The sequence below is a fragment of the Pristis pectinata genome, chromosome 11 (genome assembly GCF_009764475.1).
Source record: "Pristis pectinata isolate sPriPec2 chromosome 11, sPriPec2.1.pri, whole genome shotgun sequence".
Taxonomy (NCBI): Eukaryota; Metazoa; Chordata; class Chondrichthyes; order Rhinopristiformes; family Pristidae; genus Pristis; species Pristis pectinata.
The window spans coordinates 16612331-16628735 of NC_067415.1; the positions used below are offsets into that span (position 1 = coordinate 16612331).

A 16405-nucleotide genomic window follows, 5' to 3' on the forward strand; every position below is an offset into this window, starting at 1 on the left:
TGGCAAGTCCATTCCCAGTAATAACTAGTCTGTAATGTTGGTGCTAACTAGTTTAAACCTGTGGATCCCTTTTCTACCTTCTTAATTTTGTAATCTTCTTCCATACAATTTACAATATTACATTCCTTTGAAATCTCTATGCAGACACCTCTTCAGAATAATGTCTTATTTTCCCACGTTCTTCTCATAACTAGGACCAACAATACAGCCAACCCTCAAGTTTAGGTTTTCTTTATACAGCCCCCAGCACCTGAACAGTCCCCTTATAACTTGTGAGACTAGAATTGGATATAATATTCAAAAGGTTAGATTTCATGGTCAACTCATTTGTACAAATATACAAATTAAATTCCAGCAATTCTCCCAGGGAGAACCTTGTGGAAACCACTGGGAGGATTGTCCACAGTAAAGCATAGCGGAAAGGAGCTGCATTGCTAGTGTATCATGCAGGCATGAACAAAATAAAGAGATGGAAAATGAATTTTAAAAAAATTGAAGCCAGCTACATCAGGCCACAAGACTCAGCCAGAACTGTTAAACTGTCAAAGCTTTTTCAAAAGCATTAGAATGTTTGCAAAATTTGTAAACATTTAAAATAAAAAGTGAAGAATCTAAATACTTGAAAAATGTAAACATACAAAAATATAAATTAACAGGGCAATTGGAAGAGATGCCAGAAACAATACCAGTTCAAAATAGAGTACCAGGCCAGCCGTCAGTTGTGGCAGGGCTTACATACTATAAGTGGCTACAAAACAAAGTCCGGAAGCATAGTCAACAACAGCGCATCCCTTCCTGATGAGCTTAATGCATTTTGAACAGAAGGGGATTGGTTTGTCACCACCCACCCTGACAGCCTTCAATGCAACTGAACCCGTGGTCACCAGTGAGGAAGCAAGATCAGTCTTCCGGAGAGTGAACCCAAGGAAAGCATCTGGCCCAGATGGTGTCCCTGGCCATGTCCTCAGATATTGTGTAGATCAGCTGGTGGGGGTTTTCAAAGACATATTTAACCTCTCCCTGCTTCAATTTGAGGTTCCCACCTGTTTCAAGATGACCACTATCATCCCGGTACTAAGAAAAACAAGGTAACATGCCTTGTTGACTACTGACCAGTGGCTCTCCCATCCACCATCATAGAAACATAGAAAAACAACAGCACAATTCAGGCCCTTTGGCCCACAAAGCTGTGCCAAACATATCCCTACCCTAGAAATTACTAGGTTTACCCACAGCCCTCTATTTTTCTCAGCTCCATGTACCTATCCAACAGTCTCTTAAAAGACCCTATCGTATCCGCCTCCACCACCGTTGCCCACAGCCCATTCCACACACTCACCACCCTCTGAGTAAAAAACTTACCCCTGACATTTCCTCTATACCTACTCCCCAGCACCTTAAACCTATGTCCTCTTGTGGCCACCAATTCAGCCCTGGGGAAAAGCCTCTGACTATCTACCCGATCAATACCTCTCATCATCTTATATACCTCTATCAGGTCCCCCCTCATCCTCCGTCGCTCCAAGAAGAAAAGGCCGAGTTCCCTCAACCTGCTTTCATAAGGCATGCTCTACATTCCAGGCAGCATCCTAGTAAATCTCCTCTGCACCCTTTCTATGGCTTCCAGATCCTTCCTGTAGTGAGGCGACCAGAACTGAGCACAGTACTCCAAGTGGGGTCTGACCAGGGACCTATATAGCTGCAACGATACCTCACGGCTCCTAAATTCAATTCCCCGATTGACAAAGGACAATACACCATATGCCTTCTTAACCAGAGTCAACCTGTACAGCTGCTTTGAGCGTCCTATGGACTCGAATCCCAAGATCCCTCTGATCCTCCACACTGCCAAGAGTCCTACCATTAAGACTATATTCTGCCATCATATTTGACCTACCAAAATGAACCACTTCACACTTATCTGAGTTGAACTGCATCTGCCACTTCTCACCCAACTTTGCATCCTATCTATGTCCCTCTGTAACCTCTGACAGCCCTCCAAACTATCCACAACACCCCCAACCTTTGTGTCATCTGCAAACTTACTAACCTGCGCCTCCACTTCCTCATCCAGGTCATTTATAAAAATTACAAAGAGCAAGGGTCCCAGTACAGATCCCCGAGGTACACCACTGGTCACTGACCTCCACGCAGAGTACAACCCTTCAACAACTACTCTTTGCCCTCTGTGGGCCAGCCAGTTCTGAATCCACACTGCAATGCCCCCTTACTTTCTCAATAAGCCTTGCATGGGGTACCTTATCAAACGCTTTGCTGAAATCCATATACTTCCATATGAAATCCATATGAAGAGCTTCAAGAAGCTGGTCATGGCACGCATCAACTCCAACCTCCCAGACAACCTCGACCCACTGTAATTCACCGACTGCCAAAACAGGTCTACAGTAGACGCCATCTCCCTGGCCCTACACTCATCTCTGGAGCATTTGGACAGTAAAGACACGTTAGACTATTATTTATTGACTACAGCTCTGCCTTCATTACTATAATTCCAAGCAAACTCATCAGCAAACTCAGACCTGGGACTCAACACCTCCCTCTGCAAATGGATCCTTGACTCTCTGACCAACAGACCGCAATCAACAAGGATAGGCAGCAACACCTCCATCACGATTATTCTCAACACTGGTGCTCCACAAGGCTGCATCCTCAGCCCTCTACTCCACTCCCTATATACTCATGACTGGTTGGCCAGATTCTACTCTAACTCCATCTACAAGTTTGCAGATGATACTACTGTAGTATCTCAAATAACGATGAGTCAGAGGACAGAAAGGAGATAGAGAGCTTAGTGACATGGTGTCATGACAACAACATTTTCCTCAATGTCTGCAAAACAAAAGAGCTGGTCATTGACTTCAGGAAAGGGGGGTGGTACACATGCACCTGTCTACATCAATGGTGCTGAGGTCGCGAGGGTCGAGAGCTTCAAGTTCCTGGGAGTGAACATCACCAATAGCCTGTCCTGGTCCAACCAGGTAGATGCCACGGCCAAGAAAGCTCACCAGTGCCTCTACTTCCTCAGGAGGCTAAAGAAATTTGGCATGTCCCCTTTGACACTCACCAACTTTTATCGATGCACCATAGAAAGCATCCTATCTGGATACATCGTGGTTTGGTATGGCAACTGCTCTGCCCAGGACCACAAGAAACTGCAGAGAGTTGTGGACACAACCCAGCGTATCACGGACACCAGCCTCCCCTCCACGGACTCTTGTCTATACCTCTCGCTGCCTTGGTGAATCTGCCAGCATAATCAAAGACCACACCACCTGGGTCATTCTCTCCTCTTCCATCAGGTAGAAGATACAGGAGCCCAAGGGCACATACCACCAGGATCAAGGACAGCTTCTATCCCACTGTGATAAGTCTATTGAATGGTTCCCTTACATGATGAGATGGACTCTTAACCTCACTAACCACCTTGTTATGACCTTGCACCTTATTGTCTACCTGCACTGCACTTCCTCTGTAGCTGTGACACTTCACTCTGTATTCTGTTATTGTTTTTACCCTGTACTACATCAATGCACTATGTAATGAATTGATCTGTACGAACGGTATGCAAGACAAGCTTTTCCAATGTGCCTCGGTAGAAGTGACAATAATAAACCAACACCAATTTTTAAAAAAATCTTAGAATTAAGAATAGTTTTTAAACTTATAACTGAACCAAAACTATGTTTAAAGTTACTAAACTCAAGTGTTTCACAACCATTATTTTCTACCTTAATCACCATTTTCTGGTACCTAACACTGAATTCTGTAGCAAGATCAAGGAGGACCATGTTTTAATATCAAAAAAACTACAGGTCTTATTATACTGGAGTGTTAGTCTAATCCTTCAGTGGAACTTAAGACATCACTTTGCTTCACTGTCCCGAAATTGTCATTGTGCTTGAACAAGCTGATAAGCAGCAGGTAGCATTCATAAAATGATGGATGTTGGTGAAAATAAGATACAAAAGAAACCAACTGTGAAAGAGTGTGCAGGAACAGAGGGTTTTTATGTGATTATGCGTAACTAATGAAGTACATGGAATCTTTGTCTTCACAAACAGTGGTATTGACACACTTTAGAAACAATGTGAAGCTGCTCATGGAGGCACAAAGAAGGATTTATCAGGTTAGCGTGACGCTACTACAGCGCCAGTGATCGGGGCTCGATTCCCGTCGCTGTCTGTAAGGAGATTGTACATTCTCCCGTGTCTGCATAGGTTTCCTCCGGGAACTCCAGTTTCCTCCCACATTCTAAAAGACGAACGGGTAGGTCAGTTTGGGTTTAAAATGGGCAGCGCGGACTCATTGTCTTAAAAAATTAAAAAAAAATTTAATTTAAAAGAGATTTAAGCTACAAGGTTAGTTTGGAAAAGTTGGGGCTATCCTTGAAACAAAGGAAATTGAGGGGAAATGTGATAGAGATGTTCAGGATTATGACAGCTTTAGTAAAGACAGACAAAGAACAACTATATTAAAAACAAAATTGCTGGGAAAAATATGCATGGCAGCATCTGCAGGTGTCAGGTTGATGATCTTTCAAAGAAAAGCTGCTCCCATTTGCTGATAACAGTCTCTTTCTTCTAGCAATCTCATGGGGTGAAGGAAGACATATCATGAGGGCAATGCACCACTGTCAACTCTGCTAGTGGTGGGGCAGGAGTCGCCTGATGAATTAGGCTGGTTTTGCTGCATGTCCAGAGGAGGAATCCAAGGATCTCAGTACCATCTGGATACTCTTAATGTAAGAACATAATAATAGATGGCCATTCCACTCCTTGTGCCTGATCTGCCATTTAATAAGATCCTGACTAATCTTTTACCTCACCCGCCATTTTCCTGCATTAACCCTTGACATAAGTCTTGAATATACACTGAGCATCCTGCAGAACTTTGTACTTTTCAGTGGTATCAACTCTCATTCTTCTAAAGTCATACAACAAACCCACTATCCCAGGAATCAGTCTGGTGAACCTTCAGGGCACTCACTCTACTGCAAGTATATATTTCCTTAGGTGTAGAGACCAGACCTGTACACATGACCCCAGCAACTAAAAAATAAACTGCTGGAAGAACTCAGTAGGTCAAGCAGCATCAGTGGAAGCAAAGGGACGGTTGACGATTTGGGTTGAGACCTAGCATCAGGACTGAGAGTGCAGAGGGAAGATAGCTAGTACATAGAAGTGAGAGCAAAGGGAAAGACAGAGGCTGGTAGGTGATAGGTGGAACCCAGTGAGGGCAGGATGATGAAAAGGTGAACTAAGGAGAAGAAACCTAGGTAGTTAGGTATGTGGGAGAGCATGATAAGTCTAGGTATCGGGGGGGGGGGGGGCGGGGGGGGTGGAGGGATTGAAAATGTGAACAAGGGGAGGGAGACATTAGATCATCTGATGGGGGGGGGAGCGGAAGGAACACAGGGGGAGTGGGTTAACTGAAATTGGAAAATTCAATGTTTATACCATTGGGCTGTAGACTACCCAAAAGGAATACCAGGTGCTAACGATGTGGCCCCCTCTACATTGGCAAGACCAAGTGTAAGACTAGGCCCCACCACTGGTGGCTTTGCCTTCAGGTGTCTGAACTTAAATCCCTTTCTGAATCCTCTTTACCTGTCTGGCTTTCTTTCCATTTTTTGGAAGATGCTCTGTTAAATCCAACTCTTTTACCAAGCAGTCTTCTGTCCTAAAATCTCCTGGTAATAAATTGTTTGCCAATCCTCCTGTGAAGCACATTTAGGATTCTGTATTTTGCAAAGATGCAGTATGAATACAAGTTGTTTCCTTTACAGCAAGAAATATTATACAAAATGTAATAAGAACTTGATATACTGTATTAAACTCTGCTCTCTGGGTGCTTTGAATGAGATTCTAAATACACTTAAAGTATGATAGTCCTGATGCAGGGTTTCGATCAAAAACTTCAACAATTCCTTCTCCCTGCCACCCCCCTTCCCCCCCCCCCCCCCCCACAGATGCCACTCGAACCACTGAGTTCCTCCAGCAGATTGTTTGTTGCCTAAGTGTATTGATGTCCAGTATTAAAGTACTGAAAGTAAAATTTAATAGGAATGACTAAAATAACTTGTAGGCTTACAACTCCAATCAAATTTCCCATAAATTAGGAATTGAGTAAAATTTGGAAAGACTTACAAATGAACTGCATTGTACTAGTACAGAATGAAATATTACAACTGTTCATTGACATTTTCTGGTGTTTGTTCCAGTTTGTAGATTGCTGATGCCTGTTGGGGAAAATCATGTAAAATGGGGTAATTTGATCTGCAGTTTAGCCTAGTTGGCATCTGTAAATTACCGCAATCCAGTAATGCGTCATTTTCACGTAATTCAAGATACTCTGATATCAGTGCGAAGACGCCCACTTTCTAATTAACCCAATTCTGTTTTGAAGGTCAAGTTAGCATAATCCATTGATAATTTTTGTGTTTCCTTTTCAAATCCACCCACTATTCTGAATTCAATTTAGATGGTCAAATTAAAAAATGAAAATTTCAAGGAAGCTTTTCACTCCACAGATGTCCTAGCCAACAATAGTTTTCCCAGTGACCAAGATTAATTAATTATCCATTTGTATGTGTGTAACTTTGCTGTGTGCAAAACAACTACTACTTTTGCTAATATTCTACTGCAGACAGATGGGATTAGTTTGGATTGGTATCATGGTTGGCACAGACATACTGGGCTGAAGGGTCTGTTCCTGCGCTGTATTGTTCTATGTACTTCAAAATAAACATTTTCTCTAACAGTTTTGAGAAATATTTAGAGAGAAGTGACAAAAATCACGACATAACTCATTTTTCTTTCTTTCCTGTTTTCAGAGCATTCTAATGCAAAGAGCATCTCCATCTACAAATACTGCCATACAACACAAAATCATACAAGGGTTCAGGAAGGTTCTATGATAAAAATGACATTTCAAAAAACTGTATTCTTGCATCTAATGTGCCAATTGAGATATGCCATTCAACTTATTGAGTCTGCTCTACCATTTAATGAGATCACGGCTGATCTTTGCAACTACAGACAACTCAAAGTCCATAGGAAAGGTGCAGTACTCTTCCACAGGTATTAGAATGCCAGTACCTCATCAAAAATTACAAACTTCAAAGCCTCTTGAATTCTGATACTAACCTGGATTTTTCTCCCCCTTCACTTGCCTCTGACTGCATCCCTCTGACCCCCAACCCCCCATCTTACCCCTTGTAATGTTTCACTACCTGATGCTACTCACTTTTGGCAAACTGACCTCCATCAGACCCCACTGCACCATGATCCAATCATCTCGCAGACAATTACTGACTTCAGATCTCTCTCATCAGCTTCCAGTCTCATTAAGGACATTAGGGGCAGGGGTAGGTGATTTAGCCCTTCGAGTATGCCCCATCATTTATTAAAGTCATGGCTGATGTTCTGCTTTAGCTCCATTTCCCTGCACTATCCCCAATACCTATTATTATTCTTGCTTCAAATAAACTGATGCCAGAGCCTCTATTCCACAGATTCACCAGAGATGAAATTTCTTATCATCTCAGTCCTATATGGCCTACCACTGTTGAGGCTGTGACTCCTGCTTTTAGGCCTGCTCAGCTAAGAGAAACATCTTCCCTGCATCCAGTCTGAAACATAAAATTCTTATAGGTCTCGCCAATGAGATCATCTCATTCTTCTGAACTCCAGAGGAAACAGAGCTGGTCTACTCACTCCCTCCACATACAACAACCACCATTCTAGGAACCAGTTTGGTGAATCTCGTCATTCTGTGCATCCTGTTTCTACCTCCTCCCCAAGATCCACAAGCAGTACTGCCCTGTTAGGCCCATTGCTCTTCCTTCCTTGATTCTATTCATTCTCCCCTTGTCTAGTTCTCTCCCACTTACATATATGATACCTCTGATGTCATCTGCCCCTTTGCTTGTTAATTTCCAATCTCCTAGTTCTAATAGGTCTTTTTCACCATGGGTGTCCAATCCCTTTCATCTCCAACCCACACCAGGATGGCCTGAGAGATCATCACTTCTTTCATGAATAGAAGCCCAACCTCTTCCCCCCTCCACCTGGCTGAACTCATTCTCACACTGAACAATTTCTTCCTTTCTTCAAATCAAGTATGTTGTTTATGGGAACTATGCCCGATTCATTGCAAGATACATGGAACAATCTTCATTTCAATCCTACTCAGACATGTTCCCTCACCTCTTTTTCCAGATACTTTGGTGACTGTATTAGTACTTCTTTCTGCATCCATAAAAAACTCAGAAAGTCTTCATCTTTGCTGCCAATTTCCTCCTGTTCTCATATTCACATGGTCCCTTTCTAACTCCTCCCTTCTCTTGCCTGACTGCTGTGTCTCCATCTCATAGCCCACGGACTTCCACAGTTATCTTACCAAGTCCTCTTCCTACCTGGCTTCCAATCACAACTTCTTTCCATTACAATAATCAAAAAATTGCAGATGCTGGAAATCAAAACAAAAACAGAAAATGCTGGTAATACTCAGCAGGACAGGCAACGCTGATTATCTCTTCAGAGATGCTAACATTAGTTTTAAATTGCAGAGAGGGCGAGGGAAGGATAGATAGGGCAAAGGAAACATCTCTGATATCGCATCACAGTAACACTGATCATACTTTAGATTTCACCAAAAGACACAATTTTCCTTCCCCTTTCAACATTCTGAAGGAACATTTGCCTCTGCGGTACCCAGTTTTGTTCTTCCATCTCCATAAATGCACTCTTAAGTTGTCTCATTACTTTCCCATGCAACAGATGTCCTTCTATCTCTTCCCACCCTCACCATACAGTCCTTCCAGGTAAAGGCATGATTCATCTGCATTCCTTCGAATTTAGTGCATTGCATTCAATGGTTACTATGTGGTGTCTTTTATATTGTTCAATCTCCTATCGGTTTCTCCAGAGGTACTCTACATCACCATTGACCAGTCCACAAAGATGACCCTGAGTTTCCAGTTGCCTGTCACTTTAATTCTCCACTTCCATTCAATCTCCATGCATTTGGCCTCTGACACTGTTCTAAAAACACCCAGAGTAAGCTCAAGGACAAGGACCTCATCTTCCACCGAGGCACTTTGCAGCCTGCTACTCAACATCGAATTCAACAATTTCAGACAACCAGTTTTTCATGTTCGAGGAAAATCTAGCCAGTTCTAATGCAAGGTTATTAACTTCTAACATATATTTAGTTTTTCTCTCTTCACAGATGACACCTGACCTGCAGAGAATTTTCAGCATTATCTTTTATTTCATATTTCAGCATCTGCTGTGTTCCGCATCTTGCAGCTCCAGTATTCTTTGTTTTTCTTCGCGTGCCTCTGCCTTCGCTCATCAACATCTATTTGCACCTTCCTCAAACAAGTCATTTATGATTAACAAGCCTTAACCACCATCCCTTAGATGGCATCAACAGCATTTGATGGAATCTGGATTATCTTGGTCTCCAACGTTTCACAGACATCCATTTTATTCTCTCGTCCACTTCCCTGCAACTTAAAACATGCTTGTTTTCTTATTCTGGTGAGACGTGATTAATCTGAAACATTTACTGTGTTTTTATCTTCATGGATGCTTTTTGACCTAGAGAATATCTTCAGCAATTTCTGTTCTTATTCCAGATTTCCAGCATCCGTAGTTTTTTTTTTGCATTTAGATCTCATTAATCGTGTTTGAGTTTGATTGGTGTTCAGTGACAATTTAAAATGTTAGTCTCCATTTGATATTCCTGCATGAGCTCTAGTTAATGCCCTCCCTGCTGAGCGAAATTCCTCTTGACCCTGTCTAGGCCTCTCAATTTTATATATACCAATTACATTTTTCCACAAGTTCCTGTATTACAAAGAAAATTATCCCAGCCTAGTCTAGCTTAGCCAACAAAGCCTAGACATTACACTTTGCTTTCTTTCATCAAGTCAATTTTCTATTCCACTTATTTTCCCTAGGATTTTGTGGATTTTCATTTTTCTGATGGATCTGGCATATAGGACCTTTTCAAATGTCTACCCAAAATTCACTTGGACTATATCAAATACTCCACTGACACTCTTGCTACCTCATCAAAAAATTTCAATTTGGTCTGTCAGACAAAGCCTTTCCTTAACAAATCCATGTTGATTACTCTTGATTAACCTTTGTCTTTCTAATAGATTATTTATACCAGCTCTTAAGATTTTTCTAACAATTTTTCATCACCAACATTAAGCTAACCAGACAGAACTTAGAACAAAAAACAAACTTCTGGAAGTCAGCAGGTCAGACCACATCTGTAGAGGGAAATGGACACTCAATGGTTTTGGGTCGATACCCTTTATCTGGATTTCAGTAAATCCAGATGAAGGATCTCGACTTGAAATGTCAACTGTCCATTTCCAGCATCTGCAGCCTCGTGTCTCCAGACAGAAATTGCTCTTTTTTTCCTTATTATTAGCCTTTCAGTCCCTGTAGCTAAATGGAATTGGAAAATTAAGGCCAGAATCTTCAATTTCTTCCTCCATTCCTTCACTTAACAGCTAGCAATACATTTAATGCAGGCCTGGTTATTTTCTGTTTTTAAGGATGCCAAATAAATATAGCTCTATTTTCCTCACAAAACATCAAACATCTTCAATTACAATGTCTGCATTCACACCTCCCCCCCCCCTTTTATGAACACAGATCCTATGTAATTATTTGAAACCATTGCCAAGTCTTGCACCTCCATGCTCAAGTATGTCCTCTATACTTCACTTTTCCCTTATAAAACATTTCTGGATTTTTCTTGCTTTTTTTTTCATATATTCTTTGCACTTCTGATTTCCTAACACACGTTTTATATTCTTCTGGGTTTTTACAGCATTCAATAGTCTGACAGTGATTTGGGAAACATGGATTTCCACTTGGTAAAATTATTATATCAATTGAAAACCTCTATTTCTCATCTACTATCTTTGACCTTTTCCTTAACTATATTAAATGTAACTGAATTATAATCATGACAACCTGTAGTACATCACGAGTAATACAGCACAGCTGAACTATCTTTTGAAATGCTGCTACTCATATCCCTATTCAGTACTGTGGATCTTAGCTCAAAAGTTAATTACATCCATTATGGCTTTACTGGCTCTTTTGAAAGAGATGTTCAATTTTCCTCTTCTTTCCACATACCCCTGCAATAATCCACTATATAAATGGCAATCTTTTGTACTCCCGCAAGAGTTTAATTCAGACACATGCTTTGATTTCCATACATGAAAACAATTAATATTTCACAAATATGAACAAATTTTCATAGGATCCTGACCTAGTAACTTTTATACACTCCAGTCTATTTAATTGCTGTAAAATAATTTCAAAACCAATCAAATTCTCAACATAAAAACTGATGGCAGAGGCTCTCAAGTCATTCATTAGATAGTTTTTAAACTGTATAATTTAGGCTTGAATAAATGGTGTTAAATAAAATAACCCTCTTTCATTATCATTAAAATTCTTTTAGTGTCTATTCTAAGATTTGGCTCAACATCAATGCAAATGTGCACAATTATACTGATTTGCAACGACTTTAAACTTCTTGCAATCAACGTCAAGTTTCATTATCTTCAAGAAAAATCATTAACAAGCCTCACAGACCAAACAACAAGAAAGCTTCACTTACACAGTAAAGTTTCATATTTCTGCCTTGGCAATAGTGTAGTGTCACTCTTCAGATTAAGCAACATTTACATGATTTCAGTGCAATACATCCACAAGCAAAGAGCACTTCACCAGTGCACAGAGTCCTCCACAATGAGGCAGGAAACAGCTTTTGCTCACGTGCTTAAAGCTTGCTTCCTTCTAAACCACCAATAGACATTACACAGATAGCCAGCCAGAACTACTTCTGGCAGGGGATACTAGCATTTACTAACTAGATCAGAACCAATGAGTACATTCATGTAACAGTGGCCAAAACAATTTGACTGGTTCTCTTCTTGTATTGGTAGAAGCTTGAAAGTGGCTGGTACAGTATTATACCATTCACGTGTGATAGTAATTCTGAGAAAAAGGCAGTTTCTTACAAAATCTATACTTAGCTTCAACAGGTGGAAAACTACAATAAAACAGAAAGCATGCCAATTCTAATTTTAATTTCAATTTCACTAACCCCTTATAAATATATTTTGTATATAAATCCATGCCAAATTTTTCTTACAACTACTTGATTAATTATGACATGGATTTATACACTTCTGTAAAAAAAAGTACAAAATTTTTAAACAATATATTGTTTAGCAATTTCACAGCAGAAAAGAAAGCATTTAACTAGTTCATTTGTGCCCTATTGCTCCTGAAAATATGACTCACTAAGGCTATACATCTGTACCTTGCTCAAAAGGCCATTCTTTATTCAAGTTTTAAGTGTTGGCAGGCGATTTGGCTGCAAAGCCCTTCACGGGCAAGGTCAATTATATTCTCAGCTGTCAGTTACACATTTACATGATAAGAGAATTTTTTTTAAATCTCAAAATTTTGATAACTTTCACAGGACAAGGGAGACAATTGTTTTGAACATGCCTAGTATAATCAGCAAAAGTGCATTTCAGACCTAATGATTTGGCATTGCAGCCCTCAAAAACAATTTGTCTGAGAGGGCTTTAGATGTTTTCGCTAAGATTTTGGTCATACATTCTCAGGCTGTGTCTATTTTATTGTTTCAATGCAAAAAAACATTTTACTTGTTAAAAAGAATGAATACATTCAAAACAATCGGTCAATTAAGAATGAGCACGTGTTGATGTATACATGAAGTAGGGAAGAGAACAAAGGGACTTAAAGAAAGACGAATTAGAGTGAAGTAAGCTTAAGTATAAGCACTGCCACTAACCAGTTGTAAAGAATGAATTATTTCTTTGTGCTAAAATCTATGAAGCAGCTCTATATTAGGCTGCAGTCTAAAACTTAAATAACCATTTGTAAATAAATACAAGAATTTGTGACCAAAATAAAATCTAGAAATTGCATACTGAAGGGTGTCAATTTTGGCCCTTTTAGGCATGTTCTTTATTACATAAAAATTGCTTGTTGCAGAATATTCCCAACCAATAGCTGGTAATAATAAAAACTTATGGGTGAGGGCAGAATATTTACTGCGGGAAGGAAAAAAATTACACCTTTGCAATACATTCCAGAAGTTTCATCTTGAGAACAAGTTGGTGGGATACAGGAGCTATACTAAAGATTACCAATGTTTTAAAATAACTTTATCTTGTTCTTAGGCCGTCCTTTGGGACTGAGAATGACATTTTCACTCCAGTCCTGTGGGTTCTGAGATGACTGATGAGGCCAATGTGCAGACTGCAGACTTCCACATATGGCAGAGGAGATGCTTGACACAGCAGGGGAGTTGGTAGCTTGTGAGGTGCTGTGCTCCTTCTGACGTTTATGCAGGGCTTCTGTGCAACTTCTGATGCACAGACGAGGTTATCAATCTCATCCAGACTGCTCCAAGTGGAGGAGCAGCATTCATGAGCTGGGATTTCCAGGTTCATGGAGGGGGGTTGCACCCTTTCGATGAAGCTTTGAGAAAATCTTTGCATCTTTTTCTCTGTCGGGTAACCACTTTAAAAACTTTAAAACTTTATTTACAGAATGGTAACAGGTCCTTCTGGCTCAACGAGTCCGCGCTGGCCATTTAAACCCATGTTAACCTACCCATACGTCTTTAGAATTTGGGAGGAAATCGGAGCACCCGGAGGAAACCCACGCAGACATGGGGAGAACGTACAATCTCCTTACAGACAACTGCAGGAATTGAACCCTGATCACTGGCACTGTAATAGTGTCATGCTAACCGCTACGCTACTGTGCCGCTATTGTGTTATTGTTTTCCCTTGTACTACCTCAATGCACTGTTTTAATGAAGTGATCTGTATACATGGTGTGCAAGTCAAGTTTTTCATTGTACCTCAGTATAATTTACCAATTTCTCTTGATAGAGTTTTTAAAAAGAGCATCCTTTTCAGGAATCAGGTGTTGGGCACGCAAGCAAGGTGGTCTGCCCAATGTAGTAGCCTCAGTGTTGCCCTGAGAGAGGACACTGGTATCAGTTTGCTTACCATTCTAGTGAATTTGATGAAGTCAAAGGCTTTAGTGAGGCCAAAAGAAGACCATGTATAGTGGTTAGTGTTACTCCTTGCTTTTTTTTCCATGGACTTGCCATGCAGTGAAGATCATGTCCACTGTGCCTCTAGATGGACAGAATCCACACCGCAATTCAGGGAGTAGCTCTAGCCACTGGAAGGAGCAACCTGAGGAGAACCCTGGCAATGACTTTCCCAGTGGCAGACAACAGGTAGACCCCCTCTGTAGTTAACCTGGTTGAACATCTCCCTACTTGAAGATGGTCCTGATTATGGCATCGCTAAGATCTCTTGGTGTATCCTCTTCTTAGATGTAAACAATGGGATTGTGGATTCAGATGAAGCTCTTAAGAGTCATACAGCATGGAAACAGACCCTTTGGCCCAAATCCTCCACGTTGACCAAGGTGCTACCTGAGCGAGTCTTATTTGCCTGCGCTTGGCCCATATCCCTCTAAACCTTTCCTATCCATGTAACTGTCTAAATGTTACCCCTGGTTCTAGATTTTCCCACAAGGAACCATCCTCTCCCTATCCACCTTATCAAGATCCCTCAGAATCTTATGTTTCAATCAAGTCACCTCTCACTCTTCCAAACTCCAGCAGATTCAAGCCTAGCCTGTCCAACTTTTCCTCATATGACAACCTATCCATTCCAGGTATCAGTCTATTAAACCTTCTCTGAACTGCTTCAAGTGCACTAACATCCTTTCTTAAATCAAACCACTACTGGATAGAGAATGGTCTCATCAATGCCCTATTTAACTGAAGCAAAACCTCCCTACTTTTGTATTCAATTCCCCTAGCAATAAACAAAACACATTCGGTTAGCTTTCCCAATTACTTGTTGTACCTGTTTTTTTTTAAACAAGTCATGCACTTAGGACATCCAGATCCTTCTGCACTGCAGAGCTCTGTCATCTCTCACCATTTACATAATTTTGTTTTAAACTTTTTTCCACATCTTCCCATCTTGCATGCTATTTTTGCCAGCTCTTAGCCTACTAACTTAAAATATCTATATCCATTTTAGCCTCCTTACTTCCGCTTCATAACTTACTTTCCTACCTATCTTTAAATCATCATTAAATTTAGCAACCATATCTTTGGTTCATTTATATGAATAGCAAGAACTTGAAGCCCCAGCACCAAATCCCACAACACACCACTAGCAAGGTACGTCTTACCTTGTATCCTTGTTGCTTGGCCAATCTTCTATCCACACCATTATGTTACTGCCTAAATTATGAGATCTTACTTTTCCACAATACCCTTCGCAGCAGTATCTCATCAAATACCTTTTGGAAATTTAAGTGCAGTACATCTGTTAGCTCCCCTTTATCTATACATGTTACTTCTTTAAAGAATTCCAAAAAAAATTAATCAAACATTACTTTCCCTTCCATAAAACTATGTTGACTTTCATTACCTTGAATTTTTCTGCATGCCCCATCTAAAAGGGTTAATACCATATAACCGGTATGCAAGATAAGGGCCTTTAGAAAGGCTTTATGTTACATGCAGTCATATGAATCAGCAATACAGGCATCAACTACAACATTATTCTTTATTTCAAATGATCTATTCAGACAAAAAATGAAATTGTTTCTGGGAACACACTAAGCGCTTTCATGTACAAGTTACATCAATTTACAACCATTCAGTACCATCACTTAGTACTTTACAGGCCAAAGCGTGAACTATGCATACAACAGATGGCACTGGAGATGAAAGCAAATCTGATCAGAAAACTCTTAAGCTAAGAATATAATAAGCAAAGCCAAACAATGCACAGTTCTATCTCACGTCATTGAGAAACAGTGACACCGCAGCATGAAACACTTGATATTACAAAATGGCTGAAATCCAGTCAGAAATTTAAAAGCAGTTTTCATTTCATTAAATTTAACCTACAGTAGATGAGACTCAGCAACACATCCTAAATGAAATCTTCATAATTGGAACTTTTGAAATTTTCTGATGGAAACTGCAGTAGTTTTGAAATTTGTGGTTAAAAGGAAAAGGATCTTTTTGCACCAGTGTGTGAAAGGAGTATGAAGTAGCAAAACAGAGCTGGTTTCAATGCAGACAGTACATCTCAGTTAAAATACACAAACTGTCAGCTCAACTGATCCAAGGAAGTTCCTTCAACCACTGAAAACATTGCCCATTACGTGGAATCAGTCTATTTTAAACATAGTAACACTACTTTGCATGTTTACTTTATTTCAAACATACCATTTACATAAGTTTCACAAGT

General features: G+C 40.3%; 1 protein-coding gene across 17 annotated transcripts in view; it reads right to left on the reverse strand.

Annotated features, from left to right (window-relative positions):
• Positions 1-16405, reverse strand: part of LOC127575749 (inositol polyphosphate-4-phosphatase type I A) — a 165021-nt gene that overhangs the window by 84408 nt on the left and 64208 nt on the right. Inside the window, exon 1 of one of the 17 annotated variants that reach the window (XM_052025785.1) lies at positions 11683-11782. The exons of the other annotated variants lie outside the window; for them this stretch is intronic. The gene's annotated coding sequence lies outside the window, so the exon portion shown is untranslated. Of the gene's footprint in view, positions 1-11682; positions 11783-16405 lie in introns of those variants that run through there. 17 annotated transcript variants of the gene reach the window in all.